The sequence below is a fragment of the Lacerta agilis genome, chromosome 12, assembly GCF_009819535.1.
Source record: "Lacerta agilis isolate rLacAgi1 chromosome 12, rLacAgi1.pri, whole genome shotgun sequence".
In the NCBI taxonomy this organism is placed as follows: domain Eukaryota; kingdom Metazoa; phylum Chordata; class Lepidosauria; order Squamata; family Lacertidae; genus Lacerta; species Lacerta agilis.
The window spans coordinates 45,482,696-45,498,882 of record NC_046323.1 but is presented as its reverse complement, the minus strand read 5'-3'; positions in this window follow the sequence as shown (position 1 = coordinate 45,498,882).

Here is a 16,187-nt window from a genome sequence, read left to right as displayed (position 1 = left end):
GTGCTGGGGGTTCTTGTTCTTCTTTGTTGCTATGTTATGCATTTTTCTGTTTTTATATGGTAAACTGCCCTGTGATTCCTGGATGAAAGGTGGTGTAGAAATTTAATATAATAATAATAATAATAATAATAATATAATAATAATAATAATAATAATAATAATAATAATAATAATAATAATAATAAGTTGTACAAACAAGTTTGTCAAGGAAAACTTGCTCACACAGTTGATACAGCAGGCTTTGACTCTGCCACACATCAGTGGATGCACAACCAGGAGTGCACTTTAGGACTTGCGATTATGCCCTGGCAACGCCATCTCTGCCTGATGTCACATATTATGTCAGAGGGAAGGCAGGGGCTTGTGGTTTGGGGAAAACAGCATCACATGCCAAATTTGAATCCCCAGTGGGCCAATTTTCGCCTACAGGATAGAGGTTCTCCATTCCGGGGGTAACGGATGGGTAGGGGCTCCCAGTAAGTTTGGGTACCAGATGCCACCCTGTTGCAGGGATTTCAGTGCAGGAGGGGGAAAGTGAACCTTTATGTCACAAATGCCAAAGACCCAGCAATTGTTCCAGAAAGCTTACCAATTTCAAAATCATTTGCCGATGCTGTGCCCTGCAGTAATTGTGGGTGATTCATTTAAATTCTGGATATGCAAGCACGCACGCACGCAGGTAGCTAATCATGTCTTGGCTTTCGTAAGACATTTCACTAACTAGGTCATGTGGAGAAAATACCAGTGAATCAAAACTGAGAACCATGTTTCCAAAAGAAAGGCATGCAGAGAGCACTTGAGAGTGGTGGGACCTGAATATGAATTAGGGAGAGAGAGAGGAAGGAGAGTGAAGTAGCTGTAAAATGTAGTTCTTATCAACTTTGTAATCCACTGCTAAGATGTATTTATATAAAACTGGGGAACCTGAGAAACAGGGGGGGGCACACACCTACAGGCTCCCCCTGCTCCAATGCACACAGTGGTTTGCCACTAAGCAATTCATTATAATTTAGGTAAAGTACTGTGAAACAAGCATATAAGTGCCAGTTTCCATGTTGTGCTGTGCTGGGTTTTCTGGAAGATGTCATAAAAAAAGGAATGGTGGGGAGGGGGGGCCACATGAGGTGAGGCACCAACAGGCAAAGCTGCAAGAGAACAGGCCAAACCCGACTTGCTGGTGCAAAGACAGGACACCGCAGGTGCTGGGACTGGCAGCTCAGGTGTGGTGTTGGAACCTCACCTGAGCACCTTGGGCAGCAGTGGGCTAATCCCTGTGCCAGGTACTTCACACAGCTGCTTCTCCACTCATCTCCACCTGCTCATGGAGGTGCCTTCTGGGATGTGTTCAGAGGAGGGCAACCAATATGATCAGGGGTCTGGAAACCAAGCCTTATGAAGAACACTTGAGGGAGCTGGGTATGTTTACCCTGGAGAAGACAAGGAAGTTATGTGATAGCCGTTTTCAAATATCGGAAGGGTTGTCAAATGGAAAATGGAACAAGCTTTTTTTCTGCTGCTTCGGAGGGCATAACCTGAACCAGTGGATTCAAGTAACCAGGAAGGAGACGGTGTGCAATCCAACTCCCCCTCTACCTACACACACATTCCTTAACAACCTTTCCAGATGGTTTGGACCATCAACCCCAGCCAGCATGGCTTTAGCATGTCCGAAAGAGACTAAAACTACAGAAAATTTACTGGTGGTGACGAGTGTTACATATGCAGGCATTGTAGGCCAAAGCCAAGCTGTATGCATGCAAAGCAGGTCTAGGCCTTCGGGCCTCCTGGAGCTCAAGAGCTTCATCTGCATAACAAGAGACAGAGAGGATTCTAAAACCCTCCAATGACATTTTTAGTAGCTGGCAGGCAGCCAATCCCTGCTGAGATAGGGCCAGTGTTGTGATTCGCTAATTGCAGAATTAGGGTGACCTATCACAGGCGGTGCGTGTGTTTTGCCTCGGCCCGCTTAAGGTATATATACTGGGCCAAGTGCCCCATTTGTCATTCTTGTTCTTGTTCCTGAGGTAAATCCTTTTTGAGCTGAATCTCAGTCTTGGGTCACGCCTGAACCCACCTACACGTCAATGAGTATTTTTGCCTTATTCATACAATTCATTTTTAGAAAAAAAATGCGTACGTTGTGTGTAAAAAATAATAATATGCTAAGTAACATGTGTTGGTCCTGAAGCTCAGCATAAATATCTGCAGGATTTTCATTTAATATTTCATTGTTGTTCAAGAAGCCAAGCAGCATTTGGTCTCCTTGACACCTTTAGATTCCCTTGGCAGTTTCCCTTCATAATATGCTACAGATAACCCCTTGCTAAAGTGGTCTTTTTAAAATGTTACGAGTGAAATGTTGTCAAGGCAACAGCTTGGATTTCCCCATCAGGCTGAATACTGTTTGGAAGAAGTGCTATTTCCTCATTTCACCTCCCTTAAATGTGTGCAAATGTGCAATCGGTTTTTTTTCTCCCAACTCCCCTTAGACACTAAGCTGCAGTCACTGAGCATTGCTCTCTTTGATAAGGTGTCACTGGGTGAGGCTCATATTTATTCTCAGCCAGCCAGCCTAGATAGCAGCAGGTCTGGCTGCATCCCTTCGCTCCCATCTTCCTTAAAATGTAGAGCCCGTCATCCTTTCCCGCACTCCATCCCACTCTATCTAGGCTTTATAGTAAACACTTCCTGGACTGAAAGAGAATCACCCATCTTTTTTCACAAGCTAGAATTCCCTGATCATCTGTAGCATCAGAGTTTCTGAGTCTGGAGATTTGCCTTATCTCTTTAAAACAGGGGCGGGGAAGCTCAATGCCAGGGGACAAATGTGGCCCTCCAGGCTTATCGTGGCCCTTGGAACTCTCTCCAGGTCACGCCCCCTCACAAGCCCTGCCCACCGTGAGTGGTTGTGCTGGCTGGAATGTTTCCTTGAACTCTGATAATGCCTTTCACATGTATGAATGGAGGATAAAGAAGCCAGCCTACTGTACAAAAGTGAAATTTGCATTTGTTACTCCACTTATTTATGTCTCTGGCTCTGACCACAACTGGCATATGGCCCTTGGGAGGCTTTCCAGAATGAAATGTGGCCCTCGGTCTATAAAAAAAAATAGCCACCCTGTTTTAAAACTACTAATTTATTGTGGCATCTTCATCCTTTTGCTGGTGCCCCACTGCCCCTCACTCACTCGCCTATAACAAAAACCACGATTGCTGCTCCTCCCATTTAAACCATAGTTTTAAAGGTACAGTGAAAACCTCAAGTTCCGAGCCAGCAACCTCAGGACTCAGGTTATACCAGAGGCAAATTTAGGGGAGCACGGCCAGGTCAATCGCACTGGGCATGGAGCCTTGGGGGTGCCACAGCTATGATGTAGAATGGAGGGCAAGAGGCAGGGGATGCTGAATATTGGCGTTGCAGGCAGGGGCGTCGCAGGGTGGGGGCGGGGGGGCGGGCCGCCCCTATGTCAAGGGGAGGTGGGGTGACACTTTGGCCGGCCCCTCTCACCCCGCCCCGCCGGGCGGACCCGAAGGGGGGGGCATGTAGCCTTTTCCCCCTTCCAGCGGCTATTTTTCGGCGGGAGGGGGGGTGACCAGCGAGGGGGGGTGTCAAACCTCTCACCCCTTCCTCGCTGGCCACCACCCCCCGCCGGAAAAAAGCCTCGGAAAGGGGGAAATTCCCCCTTTCTGCATACACGTGCATCGTGACGTCATGATGACGTCACGACGCACGCGTCGTGCCCCTCCCCCAGGGGGTGCCTCTGCGCTGCCGCCGCCCCCAGCAGCACTGAGGCTAGCTACGCCAGTGGTTGCAGGCACTGCTGAAATTTGAGACCCCAAGGTCCCCCACTAGTTATACCTTTTCCTGAAGTCTTTCTAACACATTGGCTAGCACATTGTTTTCATTCATTTAGATTAGCATTGTCAGGTTTCAACCCCCAAATCCTGCTTGTTCCATTAAATGTTCAGAGGCAGCAGGAGGAAATGAAGCTGCAGCCCCCACCCTCTTCACTGGGCCCCTACTGTCTACACTACAGGAATATTTGCCTGAGGCTAGGTGAGAAATCAGTGACAGTCTAGGTTGCTGGGAAATTGCAGCCCCCCAGCCTGGATTGCAAAGGTAACCCGATCAGGGCTTTGCAATGCTTTCTCAGCATAATTCAATACAGAGTTAGGCTCAATCCTATGCAGAGCTAATGCTGCATAGGATCGGAATTTCTGTGTAAAAAGGATGCAGGCAGTCACTGCAGAAGAAACTTGCCTGTTTGTTTTGGACCTTTGATGCAGTTTGGCAGGCGCCACAGACCAGGAGATGGGAAAGCAAGAGCCAATCTTGTCACTTCTCCTGAGTAGTTCTCCTAACTGTCTCATGCGATTATGCCACCTGCAAATAAATAGCTCTCTTTCTGCAAGGGGAAATAACAACCTGCATGGAGTGCAAACCTTTGCTGCTCCCATCACTCATTTAAGTAATTCAGCCCCTGCCCAGGTCCTGCTGACTCAGCAGGGAAAAGAAACACTGCTTTTGGCAGGTAAGGAGGAGATTAATGTCCGATTTTTATAGAAGTGATGAAGCAGAAGCCACAAACTCTTTAACTGTTCTGCTGACTTCAGCTACCATTTCCATACCTAGAATTTCCCCCTTCACTGCATTTAGTTCTTTTTAAAGGGCATAACTATCATCTTACAAGCATATAGTATCATAGCAATAAAACCAAAAAAATCAAAAACAGTTTTTTGTTAAAGACAGCAGTGCCCTGAATCAGTAATCTTAGGCCATTACGGTAGGTAGAGGTGGGTGGCACTGCTTTGTGGTGGATCTGTTATTGCTTGGATGGCCATTTCCAGAGGGTGATGCTTCAGCCCAGTGGAGCCTTCATTGTGGGGTTTCTCAAGGTTCGATTTTATCCCCATGCTGTTTAACATCTACATGAATCCACTGAGTGGGGAGACCATTCCACTACTGAACAGTTCTTACTGTCAGAAAGTTCACATTCACACAGCAACACATGTTTAGCACACATTTTAAGGCCATGGTTTCTCCCAAAGGATCAGCGGCACAGCAACTCCCACCAGCACCTGCGGTGGACCAAAGTTGTTGAGCAACAGCCAAAATTCCATAGCTGCAGATTTCAGGGACAGGAAGTGGCTCCAGCTTCCTGCAGCACCCGGCGCCCCAGGATCGTGGGAACTATAATATAAGATTTCTTTATTGTCATTGTACAAGTACAAGTACAACATTGTACAAGTGCAACGAAATTGGATGCCAAACAAAAAAAAGAGCACAAAAAAAGAAAACACATTGTCAGCCACAAATGCACATACGTACACACCCATCACAACTCTCCAAGGTCATATTATCTGGTTACAGCATTTAATATGGTTATAGCTCTTGGGTAGAAACTATTCTTCAATCTATTTTTCAGTTCTGTGAAGGGTAAACAACAGTTCCCAGGATTCTTTGGGGGGAAGCAATGTGATTTTAATGTGCTTTAAAATATATGGGTTGGATGTGATAGTGTTTCTGTACCAGTGATAGCCAGGAGAATGAGTTCTAAAGAAGGACAGCATCCATTATACTTTTTAAAGGGTAAATAGCACCTTAGAAGAAATCTTCCTACATTTCCCCATCTTCCTAGCTCTGTCAATTTTCAAAGAGGCTTCCTTTTGCGACGGAAAACATGTGGTACAAAGAAGGGCCTTTGTAGCTGTACAAACTGTACCAGCTATTTTTCTCTGAAAGCAAAGACCGGGAGAGAAAAACACCACCCGTTGCTCTGAGCTCCTCCACGAAGCGCAAATCACGATATAGATCTGTAAATAAGCAGCTTAATTAAAATTGACATCCGGCTTTCAGGATGAAAATGACATTTTTATTCCTAGAGAAGCAGCTTAGTGTTTACTGTAAGAGATCAGAACAGTCAAATTAAGATGGGGAGGAAATTGGTTTTCTGTCTCTTTGCACTGGGGTGCCGGGGTGCCAATTGACTGTGATTTCCCAAAGACCAGTGGCACAAGCGCTGGCTGTTATGTGCTAGAATTAATTAGCAAAGGTGCTTCATGGCTTATGTTGGGTGGGACAAACATTTTGCCTGTCAAAAATATCTGAGGAGGGGCCTTTGTCATCCTGCACTTTGTACGTGGGTGCAGATATCTGAGAACACTGATGCACAGTGTATCAGTTGTGAAGGCAGTGGAGGCTGGTCCATTAGAGTGAATGGAGCACTGTGCCACCAACCTCAGTCTCCCCTCAGCTGCCCCCCACTGACCTGCCTTCTCAATGACAACCAATCAGGATATGGCTCTCCTGGTCATTGACTGAGGCTGCACTTCCTGTTAGACTCCCTGCCCTCCGCGGCCTACCAGTCATATTGAGTACCAGCCCCTACTGTGCAAAGGGCACATCCATCTGTAAATAAAACCCCACAATCCCCTTTTAAAAGGAGGGCTGGGAGACAGCCCTCCTTGAGAGATCAACAAATAAACTGCAGTTGACATGTGGACAGATCTAGAAATATCAATTTACCCCGATGTGATTTAATTTCATAATGTATGCCAGTATTCCAGAAAATGAACAATCCTGCCCCCCATCAGCATTTGGCTCAATCTGGTTGATCTAAATGTAAAATTTAAACATTGATTATTACCCTCATTTTAAATGCTGGATTGTGAAATGGAGTGTTCCACAATCTATAGCGTATACCAGGGTCCGGCACGCTATCACTGCGTTGCTTTGCTTTTAATGCCTGGCAACTCCTGGCTATTAGCAGAGTTCAAAGCCACAGCAGAAGCTTGTGTGTAACTGCCAAGGCAGCCCAGTAATAACTCACTGAAGCGTTGTCTTCTTAACGAGCTAACTTTATTTACAAAAACAATAAATCTTCTCCCGGAGTGCTCAGTTCCATGACTGCTCCGGTCGGTGAAAACGAAACCAAAAAATACAGCTCACACAGACAAAGACAAAAGCCCGTATGTGAACTGCCCACACAGTGATCAGTGCGTCACAGCAGAGCATTTAACTCTTCAGGCTCTGATACTCTCCACACCCCCTCTCGCGCTGGTTCACTGTGGAAAACAACAGTACATCAACTTATACAAGAGATAACCCTTTACAGAACTCCTCATGTCTTTGAAAGGTTAACGGTTTTGTGAAACCATCAGCTAAATTTTCAGTACTCGGACAATAACTGAGTTTCACCAATCCTGATTGAACACTTTGGCACACATTTTTAAACCTGATATCCAGATGCTTTGTTCTGGCCTTAAACTGCGCTGACTCCGCCAATTTTAGACAAGGTTGATTGTCTTCCCAGATGACAATGGGTAAATCACAAACACCGTAGATTTCTTGTACTAAACATTTATAGAACTCTACCTCTCTGCACAAATCGGATAGAGCACTAAACTCAGCTTCGGTGGAGGAGAGTGCGATTAGACTCTGTTTTTTCGACCTCCAACCAATCAGAGAATTTCCAAATTTTACTACTGAACCAGATACAGATTTCCGGTCTTCTAGATTGGCCCAATCGCTGTCTGTGTAGCACGTAAGTTTTGGCTCACCCTGTGCTGACAGCTTGAGGCGGAAATCTTTAGTGTCGTGCAGGTATCTTAACACTCTTTTTATACCGTTCCAGGCATGGACACTAGGTTCTGAAGCTTCTCTGCTCAGCAAATTGACTGCAAAAGCTATGTCTGGTCGAGTCCACTGGGACAAGTATAACAAACTTCCCAAAGCAGACTGAAAGACTTCGGGGCTTTCAAAAACAGCTTTATCCCCGACTTGGGAATCTTTTATGAAACTTGCTTCCATGGGTGTTCTAGTACCCTTGCAGTCAGACATCCTAAATTTTGCTAGTATCTGCTCAATTTTGCCTTCCTGGCTGAGCATGAAACTACCATCTTCAATCCTTTCAACCTGTACTCCTAGGTAGTTTTTCACAGGTCCTAGGTTCTTGTGTTTAAAGTATTTGCCCAACTCTTTAGCAAATTTTTGCACCTGTTTCTGGCTCCTTGCCAGAAATATGATGTCATCTACAAAAACTAACAGTAGCTCCTGTTGCTCCTGAGAGCCCTTCAGATATAGGCAGCTATCCGCCAAGCTTTTCTGGAAACCCATTCTTTCCAAGACATCATTGAGATACAAATTCCAATTTCTGGCCGATTGTCGCAGACCATAAATTGACTTGTGGAGTTTCCACACTAGATTTGTACCTTCCTCTTCAAAACCTGGTGGTGGCAACATATACAACTCTTCTTCCAAATTTGCATTTAGATAGGCCACATCTATATCAAAATGCTGCACAGTGAAACCTCTTTGAGCAGCTGATGCTAGAAGCATGCGAAGAGATTCACTGCGAGAAGTGGGAGCATAAACTTCTGTAAAATGCAACCCCTTCTGCTGTGTGAAACCCCTTGCGACTAGCCTTGCCTTATATTGTGGTTCACCAGATATTGAGGGTTTGAGTCTATATACCCACCGGCTGCCAACAGCTCGCTTGCCCTCTGGCAGTGGTGTGGTGCTATAGACTCCTAGCGATCTCATGGAGTTCAATTCCTTCTCCATCGCTTCCTGCCATTTGCTAGCTTCCTCTGGAGGTAACCTCTGAACCTCCTCAAAGCTTTCTGGCTCACATTGAGCCATGCAAGCCCATACACTGGTTGCTGTGAACCGTTCGGGTGGTTTACCTTTTGTTGTGCGTGCTGACCGTCTTAGCACAACGTCAGGTACCCCCTCTGACTTCCCTACATCAGAGTCAGACTTCGTGTCAGAGATCTCACTCAGTGACTTACTGCGTCTCCGTGTCACCTCGGGACTAGATGTGGGTGACGTAGGCTCACTCTTTACTTCGTGTCTCACTGCTCTTGGAGTTACCGGGCTAGGTACTCTTTCAGGTTCCTGTACTTCTCCTTCCTCATCATCAGACACATCTAGACTGTCTAGGAGAATATCAGGATTCCCGTGAACACGCCTCCACCCATCTTGTTCGCAGAACTCAGCACTTCTGCTAATGTGGATACGTGATTGGTCACCTTCTGCATTCACAAACCTCCAGCCCTTACAATTTGGCTCATAGCCACAGAAAATCATCTTCCTTGATTTGGGGCTTCCCTTCCTTCTTTTAGATTTGGGGAAAAGAACATAGGCTTCACAACCAAAAGTTCGGAAGAAATGCACTTTTGGCTTCTTGCCATACAGTACAAAATAGGGTGTGTCCCTCACAACAGAATTGTAGGCCCTATTCAAACAAAAATTGGCAGTCCGCCAGGCTTCCGCCCAGAAGCGTTGCGGCAAATTAGCATCAAAAAGCATGGCGTCCGCAGCTTCCCCTAATGTGCGGTTGCGGCGTTCTGCAACACCATTCTCCTGTGGACTGTCAGGACAGGTTAATCTGTGCTTAATGCCCTTTTTCCGAAAGAAATTTCTCAGATCTGAACCTAGGAACTCCCCGCCTCGGTCACTCTGAAAGCTTTTCACCTTTAGGGAAAATTGAAGCTCAATTTCAATGATCCAGTCCTTTATCACTGAGGCCGCCTCCCTCTTGTCCTTCAAAGGGAACAACCACGACATTCTAGAATGGTCGTCAACAAGGACTAGAGCATAATGGGACCCGCCAAGACTGGCAGTAGCCATAGGCCCGGTCAGATCCATATGAACAAGCTCAAAACACCGTGTGCTTACCCGTTCTGACCTTGGGTAGCTACACTTCTTGACTTTAGCACGTTTACATGCTCTGCAATCGAGAAATTTAGAGCATGACTTGAACTTGCACCCGTGAGCACATTCTGGTACTTTGCTCACATATTTCCAGCATACATGCCCCATTCTTCGATGCCAGAGATGTTGACACCTATCATGCACAGGAGCATTGACACACTGTGCTTGTGCTGTATCTGGGCTATTCCTGTCTGTTTGCCCCCTCCCATCTAGGACAAACAGCCCATCCTTGCTTCGGCTTTTCACACTAACTAGCACTACCCCCTCTTTGGAGATAGAGCATGTGTCACCTTCAAAACAGACCTTAAAGCCATCTCTTAGCAATGCAGGTACTGATAACAAACCACTTTTCATGCCAGGTAACACATAAACATTTAGCTGTGCATGCAAGCACTGCATAAAATAAGAACCAGTAGAAGAAAGTGTCCTGGTGCTTCCATCTGCCAAGTTGACTTGCTTCTTTTCAGCAACTTCTTTGCAGTTCTGCAACTGGCCATCAGGGGGGCATAAATTGTCTGAGGCTCCCGAGTCGATGATCCAAGATAAACTGCTTTTCTGTCCTCCCCGGACTGTTGCCATGGCAGCAGACAAGTTCTGAAAAACTTTGCCTCCTTCAAAGCCTTTGCCACGGCCTCTGGCACGTCTCTGGTTTCCTCCTCTCCCCCTTCTGGGTTGGTTGCCATGGGAACTTAATTGGCTGGCCTTTGAAGTTTCTTGCCAGGTGCAGTTTCGAGCTACGTGGGAGGGAGAGTTGCACCGATAACATCTCCTTTCAGCATAAGCTTGCACAGTGGAGGAATCCTCCCTGCTTCTCTGCAAACTGCATTCTTTGCCAGCACAGCCACTCTTAGAAACAGAAACTGCTGCTTCTTTCTGGCGTCTTTGCTCTTCATCTGAAAGTCTCCCCGAAACATAGTGCAGGGTCAGGTCAGCAGTAGGCATAGCCTCAAATGAGAGACATAAATTTTCAAAGCTTTTATCAAGGCTGGATAACAGAATATACACCATAACGTCCTCTGCAAACTCAATTTTGTGTTGCCTCAGCCTATGAAATGCTGCCAAAACGCTAGCTATGTGGGTTTTCACGCTTTCCCCAGGCTTTAGTTTCAGCTCAAACAGATGCCTCATAGCATGTAGTTTTGCTCCAGCTGTTTCTCTTTGGTGCACACGTACTAAATTTTGCCAAGCCTCATGTGCACATGCAGCTTGCTGGACGTGGGGTAACACAGAAACATCACAGCTCATGACTATGGCACAAAGCGCTCTCTGATCTTTGCGTTTTGCTGCTGCAGCTGTGTTTAGCTCTTCCTGCGTGGCTCCATCAGGGGCAGACACCGGGGGGGCTGATACACAATCCCAAAGGTCCTTCCCCAATAGCCAAAACCTTGCCCTTTGTTGCCACTCCTCCCAGTTATGGCCATTCAAGGGTGCAAAAGGTGGAGCAAAGCTGTCCTTATTGCCTTCCATCTCCCAGCTCCTTTGGGGCTCTTAGCGTACTCACTCAGTAGCTCTCCTGGCTCCCTTCCTGGGCTGGAACGATGGCTGCTTTCACTTCTGTGTCCAGCTTCTGCCAGCGAGTTCCACTGCCCTATGCCGACTGCATCAAGACAGGCTTCTCCAGCTGGCTGCGTGGGCGCCTTGCAGCTAACACTGTGCTTTTAATTACATCCATAACCTGCTGGATTGTGAAATGGAGTGTTCCACAATCTATAGCGTATACCAGGGTCCGGCACGCTATCACTGCGTTGCTTTGCTTTTAATGCCTGGCAACTCCTGGCTATTAGCAGAGTTCAAAGCCACAGCAGAAGCTTGTGTGTAACTGCCAAGGCAGCCCAGTAATAACTCACTGAAGCGTTGTCTTCTTAACGAGCTAACTTTATTTACAAAAACAATAAATCTTCTCCCGGAGTGCTCAGTTCCATGACTGCTCCGGTCGGTGAAAACGAAACCAAAAAATACAGCTCACACAGACAAAGACAAAAGCCCGTATGTGAACTGCCCACACAGTGATCAGTGCGTCACAGCAGAGCATTTAACTCTTCAGGCTCTGATACTCTCCACATTAAAACCCCTATCACATTCATCAGTATACCACCACTTTATATTGTTTCATTGGTAACATAAGAGAAAAACTGACTATTACTCATATTTAATCTATGCACAACCACAAGGGCTCCTGATTATGTTGAATGTTATCTGTTAACTCTGCTCTTTCCCCTTTGTTTTTGTTTAAAACAATTCATGAACCAATAACTTGCACACTGACCACTAATAACAAACCATATGTTGTCAACATTACTGCAAATTTATTGTGCTATATTTGTGATATACAAATGATATGGAAAGACTTGGTCTATTTATTTGTATCATTTGTTATTCCTATGATCCTTGTTTACAAAACCCAATCAAAAGTTGTTGTTTTTTACCCAATTTAGGCATAAGTACATAAATGCAAAGCAAAAATGACAATAAAGTTTCTGGTACTGGTCTTAAATGACTTGTCTGTGTTGTTATGTTTATTGGATGAGCATTTTAGGTATTGTGCATTGTTTTAAATTTTCTGGTTTTGAATAGCAGTTTTTATCAGTTTGCATTCTATTCTGTTAAGTCACTTTGAGACTTCTGTGTGCGTGTATATAAGCTGATTAACAAATATAACCATCACCATCCAGAGAATGTACTATTCAGATTAGAGCATTGCCACGCACTTTTCTGTTTTTTGTTACAGACCCCGCTTCTATGCATGACCCATTGAACATTGACAATGTGAAACTTTCCCTGGGGTAGAGATAAGAAAATGATGGGTAAGCTTCCCTATGCAGATTACCAGGTATCCAGCTGCTGCTGAAGTCACAGAAGGAGATCTGGTTTTTTAAAAGGTGCTCGTTTGTCACTGGGTGTGCTGGCCCCAAGGGTTTGTCCGTGAAGCGAGGTCCAAGTCCAGTCCTGGGTCTAGGGGTCCAAAGGAGGTCAGTCCGGCGGGGAGCGAGGCAGGGAGCAGGTCAAGGTCCAAGGCAGGTTCAGGCACAAGGTTGCAGGTTGAGCACACACTTGCAACTAAGTTGCTCACGCAACTTGGGCTGGGTCTGGCTGGCTTTTATCTGGCCCTATGCTTAGGGCGGCCCCGATCCTCCGGAGACTCGCCTCTCCTCCGGGCCTGGAGGCGAGCACTCCTCCTGTAGGCACTTAGCTCCCTTCGCCTCTCTGTCCTGAGCCTCTGCAGCTCAGGAGAGGCTGGTGGGTTACTGGACCCAGGGGCTGCCTCAGCTTCCTCTGAAGAGGCTGGGAGTGGAGCACCCGCAGGCAATGGGTCCTCCCTCCCATCAGGAGCCAGAGCAGACTCTGCTGATGCCTGCACCTGGGGATCCAGCACAGGTGGGGATCCTTCAGGCTCAAGCCCTGGCCCCGGCTCAGCTGGTTCTGGAGGCGGAGAATCCTGTGCAGGCTGGGATCCCTCAGGTTCAGCATCAGAGTCTGACTCCCAGGCCATCACACTGGGGATCTTGTGTGGGGCTACAAACACAAAGCAGTTGCAGCGTTGACTCAAAGAGGGTTTCGTATGGGGAGGGGCATTAAATTTGATGGTAGTTGATGGTTCCTCCTTTGTCAGGAATAGAGTTACTACTACTTGATCTGAAGAGTCCTTGTGAACTGAAGAAAGGAAGGTATTTCCAGCCCTTTGGCATCCTAGAATAAAACATACATTTTCCCCAGAAATCATTTGATCATCCACCAGAGGCATCAAAAAAGGGCATGCATTGTTCCCAAGTTCTCATGGAAGAAGAGAGCAATCAAGTCTTTCCCTGTGGATGAAAATGTTTCTGGAGCTAACAGCTGTGGCTTAGTCCGTGCTGCTGAAGTTCATTTGCTACAAAAAGTGGTCTTTAGACAATTGTGTGTCAATGCAGGTCTTTGAACAGCTCCAGCAATCCTTCATCGCTTCCTAGCCCCTGTAGTTTGGGCAGAAATTGCTTTCACATACCATGAGAATATAGGAGTCTTCTTGTTCTTATGGATGTAATTGTTTGGTCTGGAATGATATCGCATCATGCCCATTCAGGACATATCGGCGACAAACACCAGTATTTGACCTGAAGCTGCCAATTTGAAGTTGTTAGCCAGGGTATTTTGAGAACAGATTGTTCTACTTCCAACAACGAGGTGGAATAGAATGCCCTAACAGGATGGAGAGAGATAGTCAGACAGACAGACAGACAGACCCAGGCTTTGTTCAATATCAGAATATGAATCAATGCACAATAACAACAGGAAGCATCCTCTCTCTCTGATATCTCTAGGGCCTGTCTCGTTGCTTCACAAACAGAAGCTGTTGTGGTGGATTCTGAGTACTGTCAAATTGTGCCCAGATTATAAATTGTCTCATTTACTAACAGAATGCCCAATCATTATGATGGATGGCTGTGGCGGGAGTTAGGCAGGAGAGCACTCTGGGAGCTGTTCTCTGTGCACAAAAACACATTGCATCTGCTTGTAGGATTCCTAATACTACCCCCGCATTACTTACATGTAGGGTGTAATCCTGTCTACAGTGTGGAATGAGGCCATGCTTTTTGCCCTGCCCCTGGCACTGCATCTTCTACCTTTGGCAAGAGCACACAGAATGACATTTTTGTAAAGAAATCCCAGTGTGCAAGCTCTTCCTCATGAGTAGGGACTCTGTCTGAGTGTTTGGGCTCATGCATTGGACTTTGGCTAGACTAGAGAACCTCATTGCAAAATTCAGAGAAGTGCGAATTTTGAAGGAAGGATGCTTTTCAGTTTGCATGTTGTTTCAGGAAGTGCAAATTAGGAATTACATGGGTTGCTCTTTGAATATAAACAGAACCAAGTTCCTCCCCCCCCCACCCCCGGTCATCCCTAACATAGAGCAGTATTCAACATTTTGATCCTCCACCCAGTGTGAACGATTGCAATCCTTCTACCTCCTCTTTCGATCAGTAAAACTTGCTGGATATTCCAGGTATTCTTGTTTTGCAAGTAAAAGTGGTGGCCTAATTTCCAGGCACAGTATGAGATTTAAAAGCCACAGTTTCAGAAAGGTACTTTCAGGGAATCAAATCACTCTAAACCAGTCCCTGCAGCAGACACAATATCCTCCTCATTTATTTCTTGACACCCTTACAGCCATGCATTCCACAGTGGCATATTAAATCTATAGTCATGCACAGTTCCTGCTCACTATGAACACTTAATCTGATGCATTGCCAGTGGGAAATTCGTGTGAGAAATGTAACTATGATTATGGCAGTTCTTAGCCTGTGAGCTGCTGAATTACTGTAATATATGATTTGGTAAGGAAAAGGAAAGAAATTATCAGAATTATTGTTAAACAGTGGTGGGACAGAAGGAAGAAAACAAGTATGTACCTAGGCACAAGGAGAAGGGGACGACAGAGGATGAGATGGTTGGACGGTGTTCTCGAAGCTACTAACATGAGTTTGGCCAAACTGCGAGAGGCAGTGAAGGATAGGCGTGCCTGGCGTGCTCTGGTCCATGGGGTCACAAAGAGTCGGACACGACTGAACGACTGAACAACAACGAACAACCTAGACCCAGCCAGTTCAGGTGCTGTTGGGTGGGTGGGGAATCTGTCAGTCTCAGTGTCCCATTTTTGCATTTTTAAATTGGTTCACATTTCTACAACATCGCAAAATACAGCTTTGCCACAATACACTAGAACCCTCTGGGATCCAGTCCCATTGCAAGAGGCACAGAGCACAGAAAGATGCCTCATGCTGAATCAGACCATTAGTCTACCTAGACTGGCACTGACTACACCTAGGTTTCCCAAACTTGGGTCTCTAGCTGTTTTTGGACTACAGTTCCCACCATCCCTGACCACTGGTCCTGCTAGCTAGGGATGATGGGAGAGGTAGTCCAACAACAGCTGGAAACCCGAGTTTGGGAAACCCTGGTCTACACAGGCTGCTAGTGTAGGATCTCCAGGGCTTCAGACATATCTGGAGAAGCCATTGGGGATTGAACCTAGGACCTTCTGCAGGCAGAACAGTCGCTCTTCCACTGAGCTGCAGCCTTTCCCCATCCTTGCCCATGCCTGATGAGCACTGACAGTCCCAAGAATTCCTTTGCAAATGCCTTTTAATGATGCCACTTACCTCCCCAATTGCCTTGCAGTTATTTAATTTGCCTCTCTAGAGTATTGTGATCATCTTAATTTCCCCAAGGATCTCCTTTTATTTTGCTTTGCTTCTGCTAGTGCAACCGAGTGCATTTGATGTACATTTTGTATATCGCTGCTCACCCTTGAGCTGTGAAAATGCAAGCTAACATCAACATTGATCCTCCACCCTCAAACACCACACTTTTGGAACGGATTTTTTTTTGGGGGGGGTGCTCTTGAGACAGCAGACTGTTCACATGTTGCCGTTCCTGTTTCTCAAAAATTCTGGTTGAACGTGGGCCCATTAGCACAGATTTCTTCCAGATACCT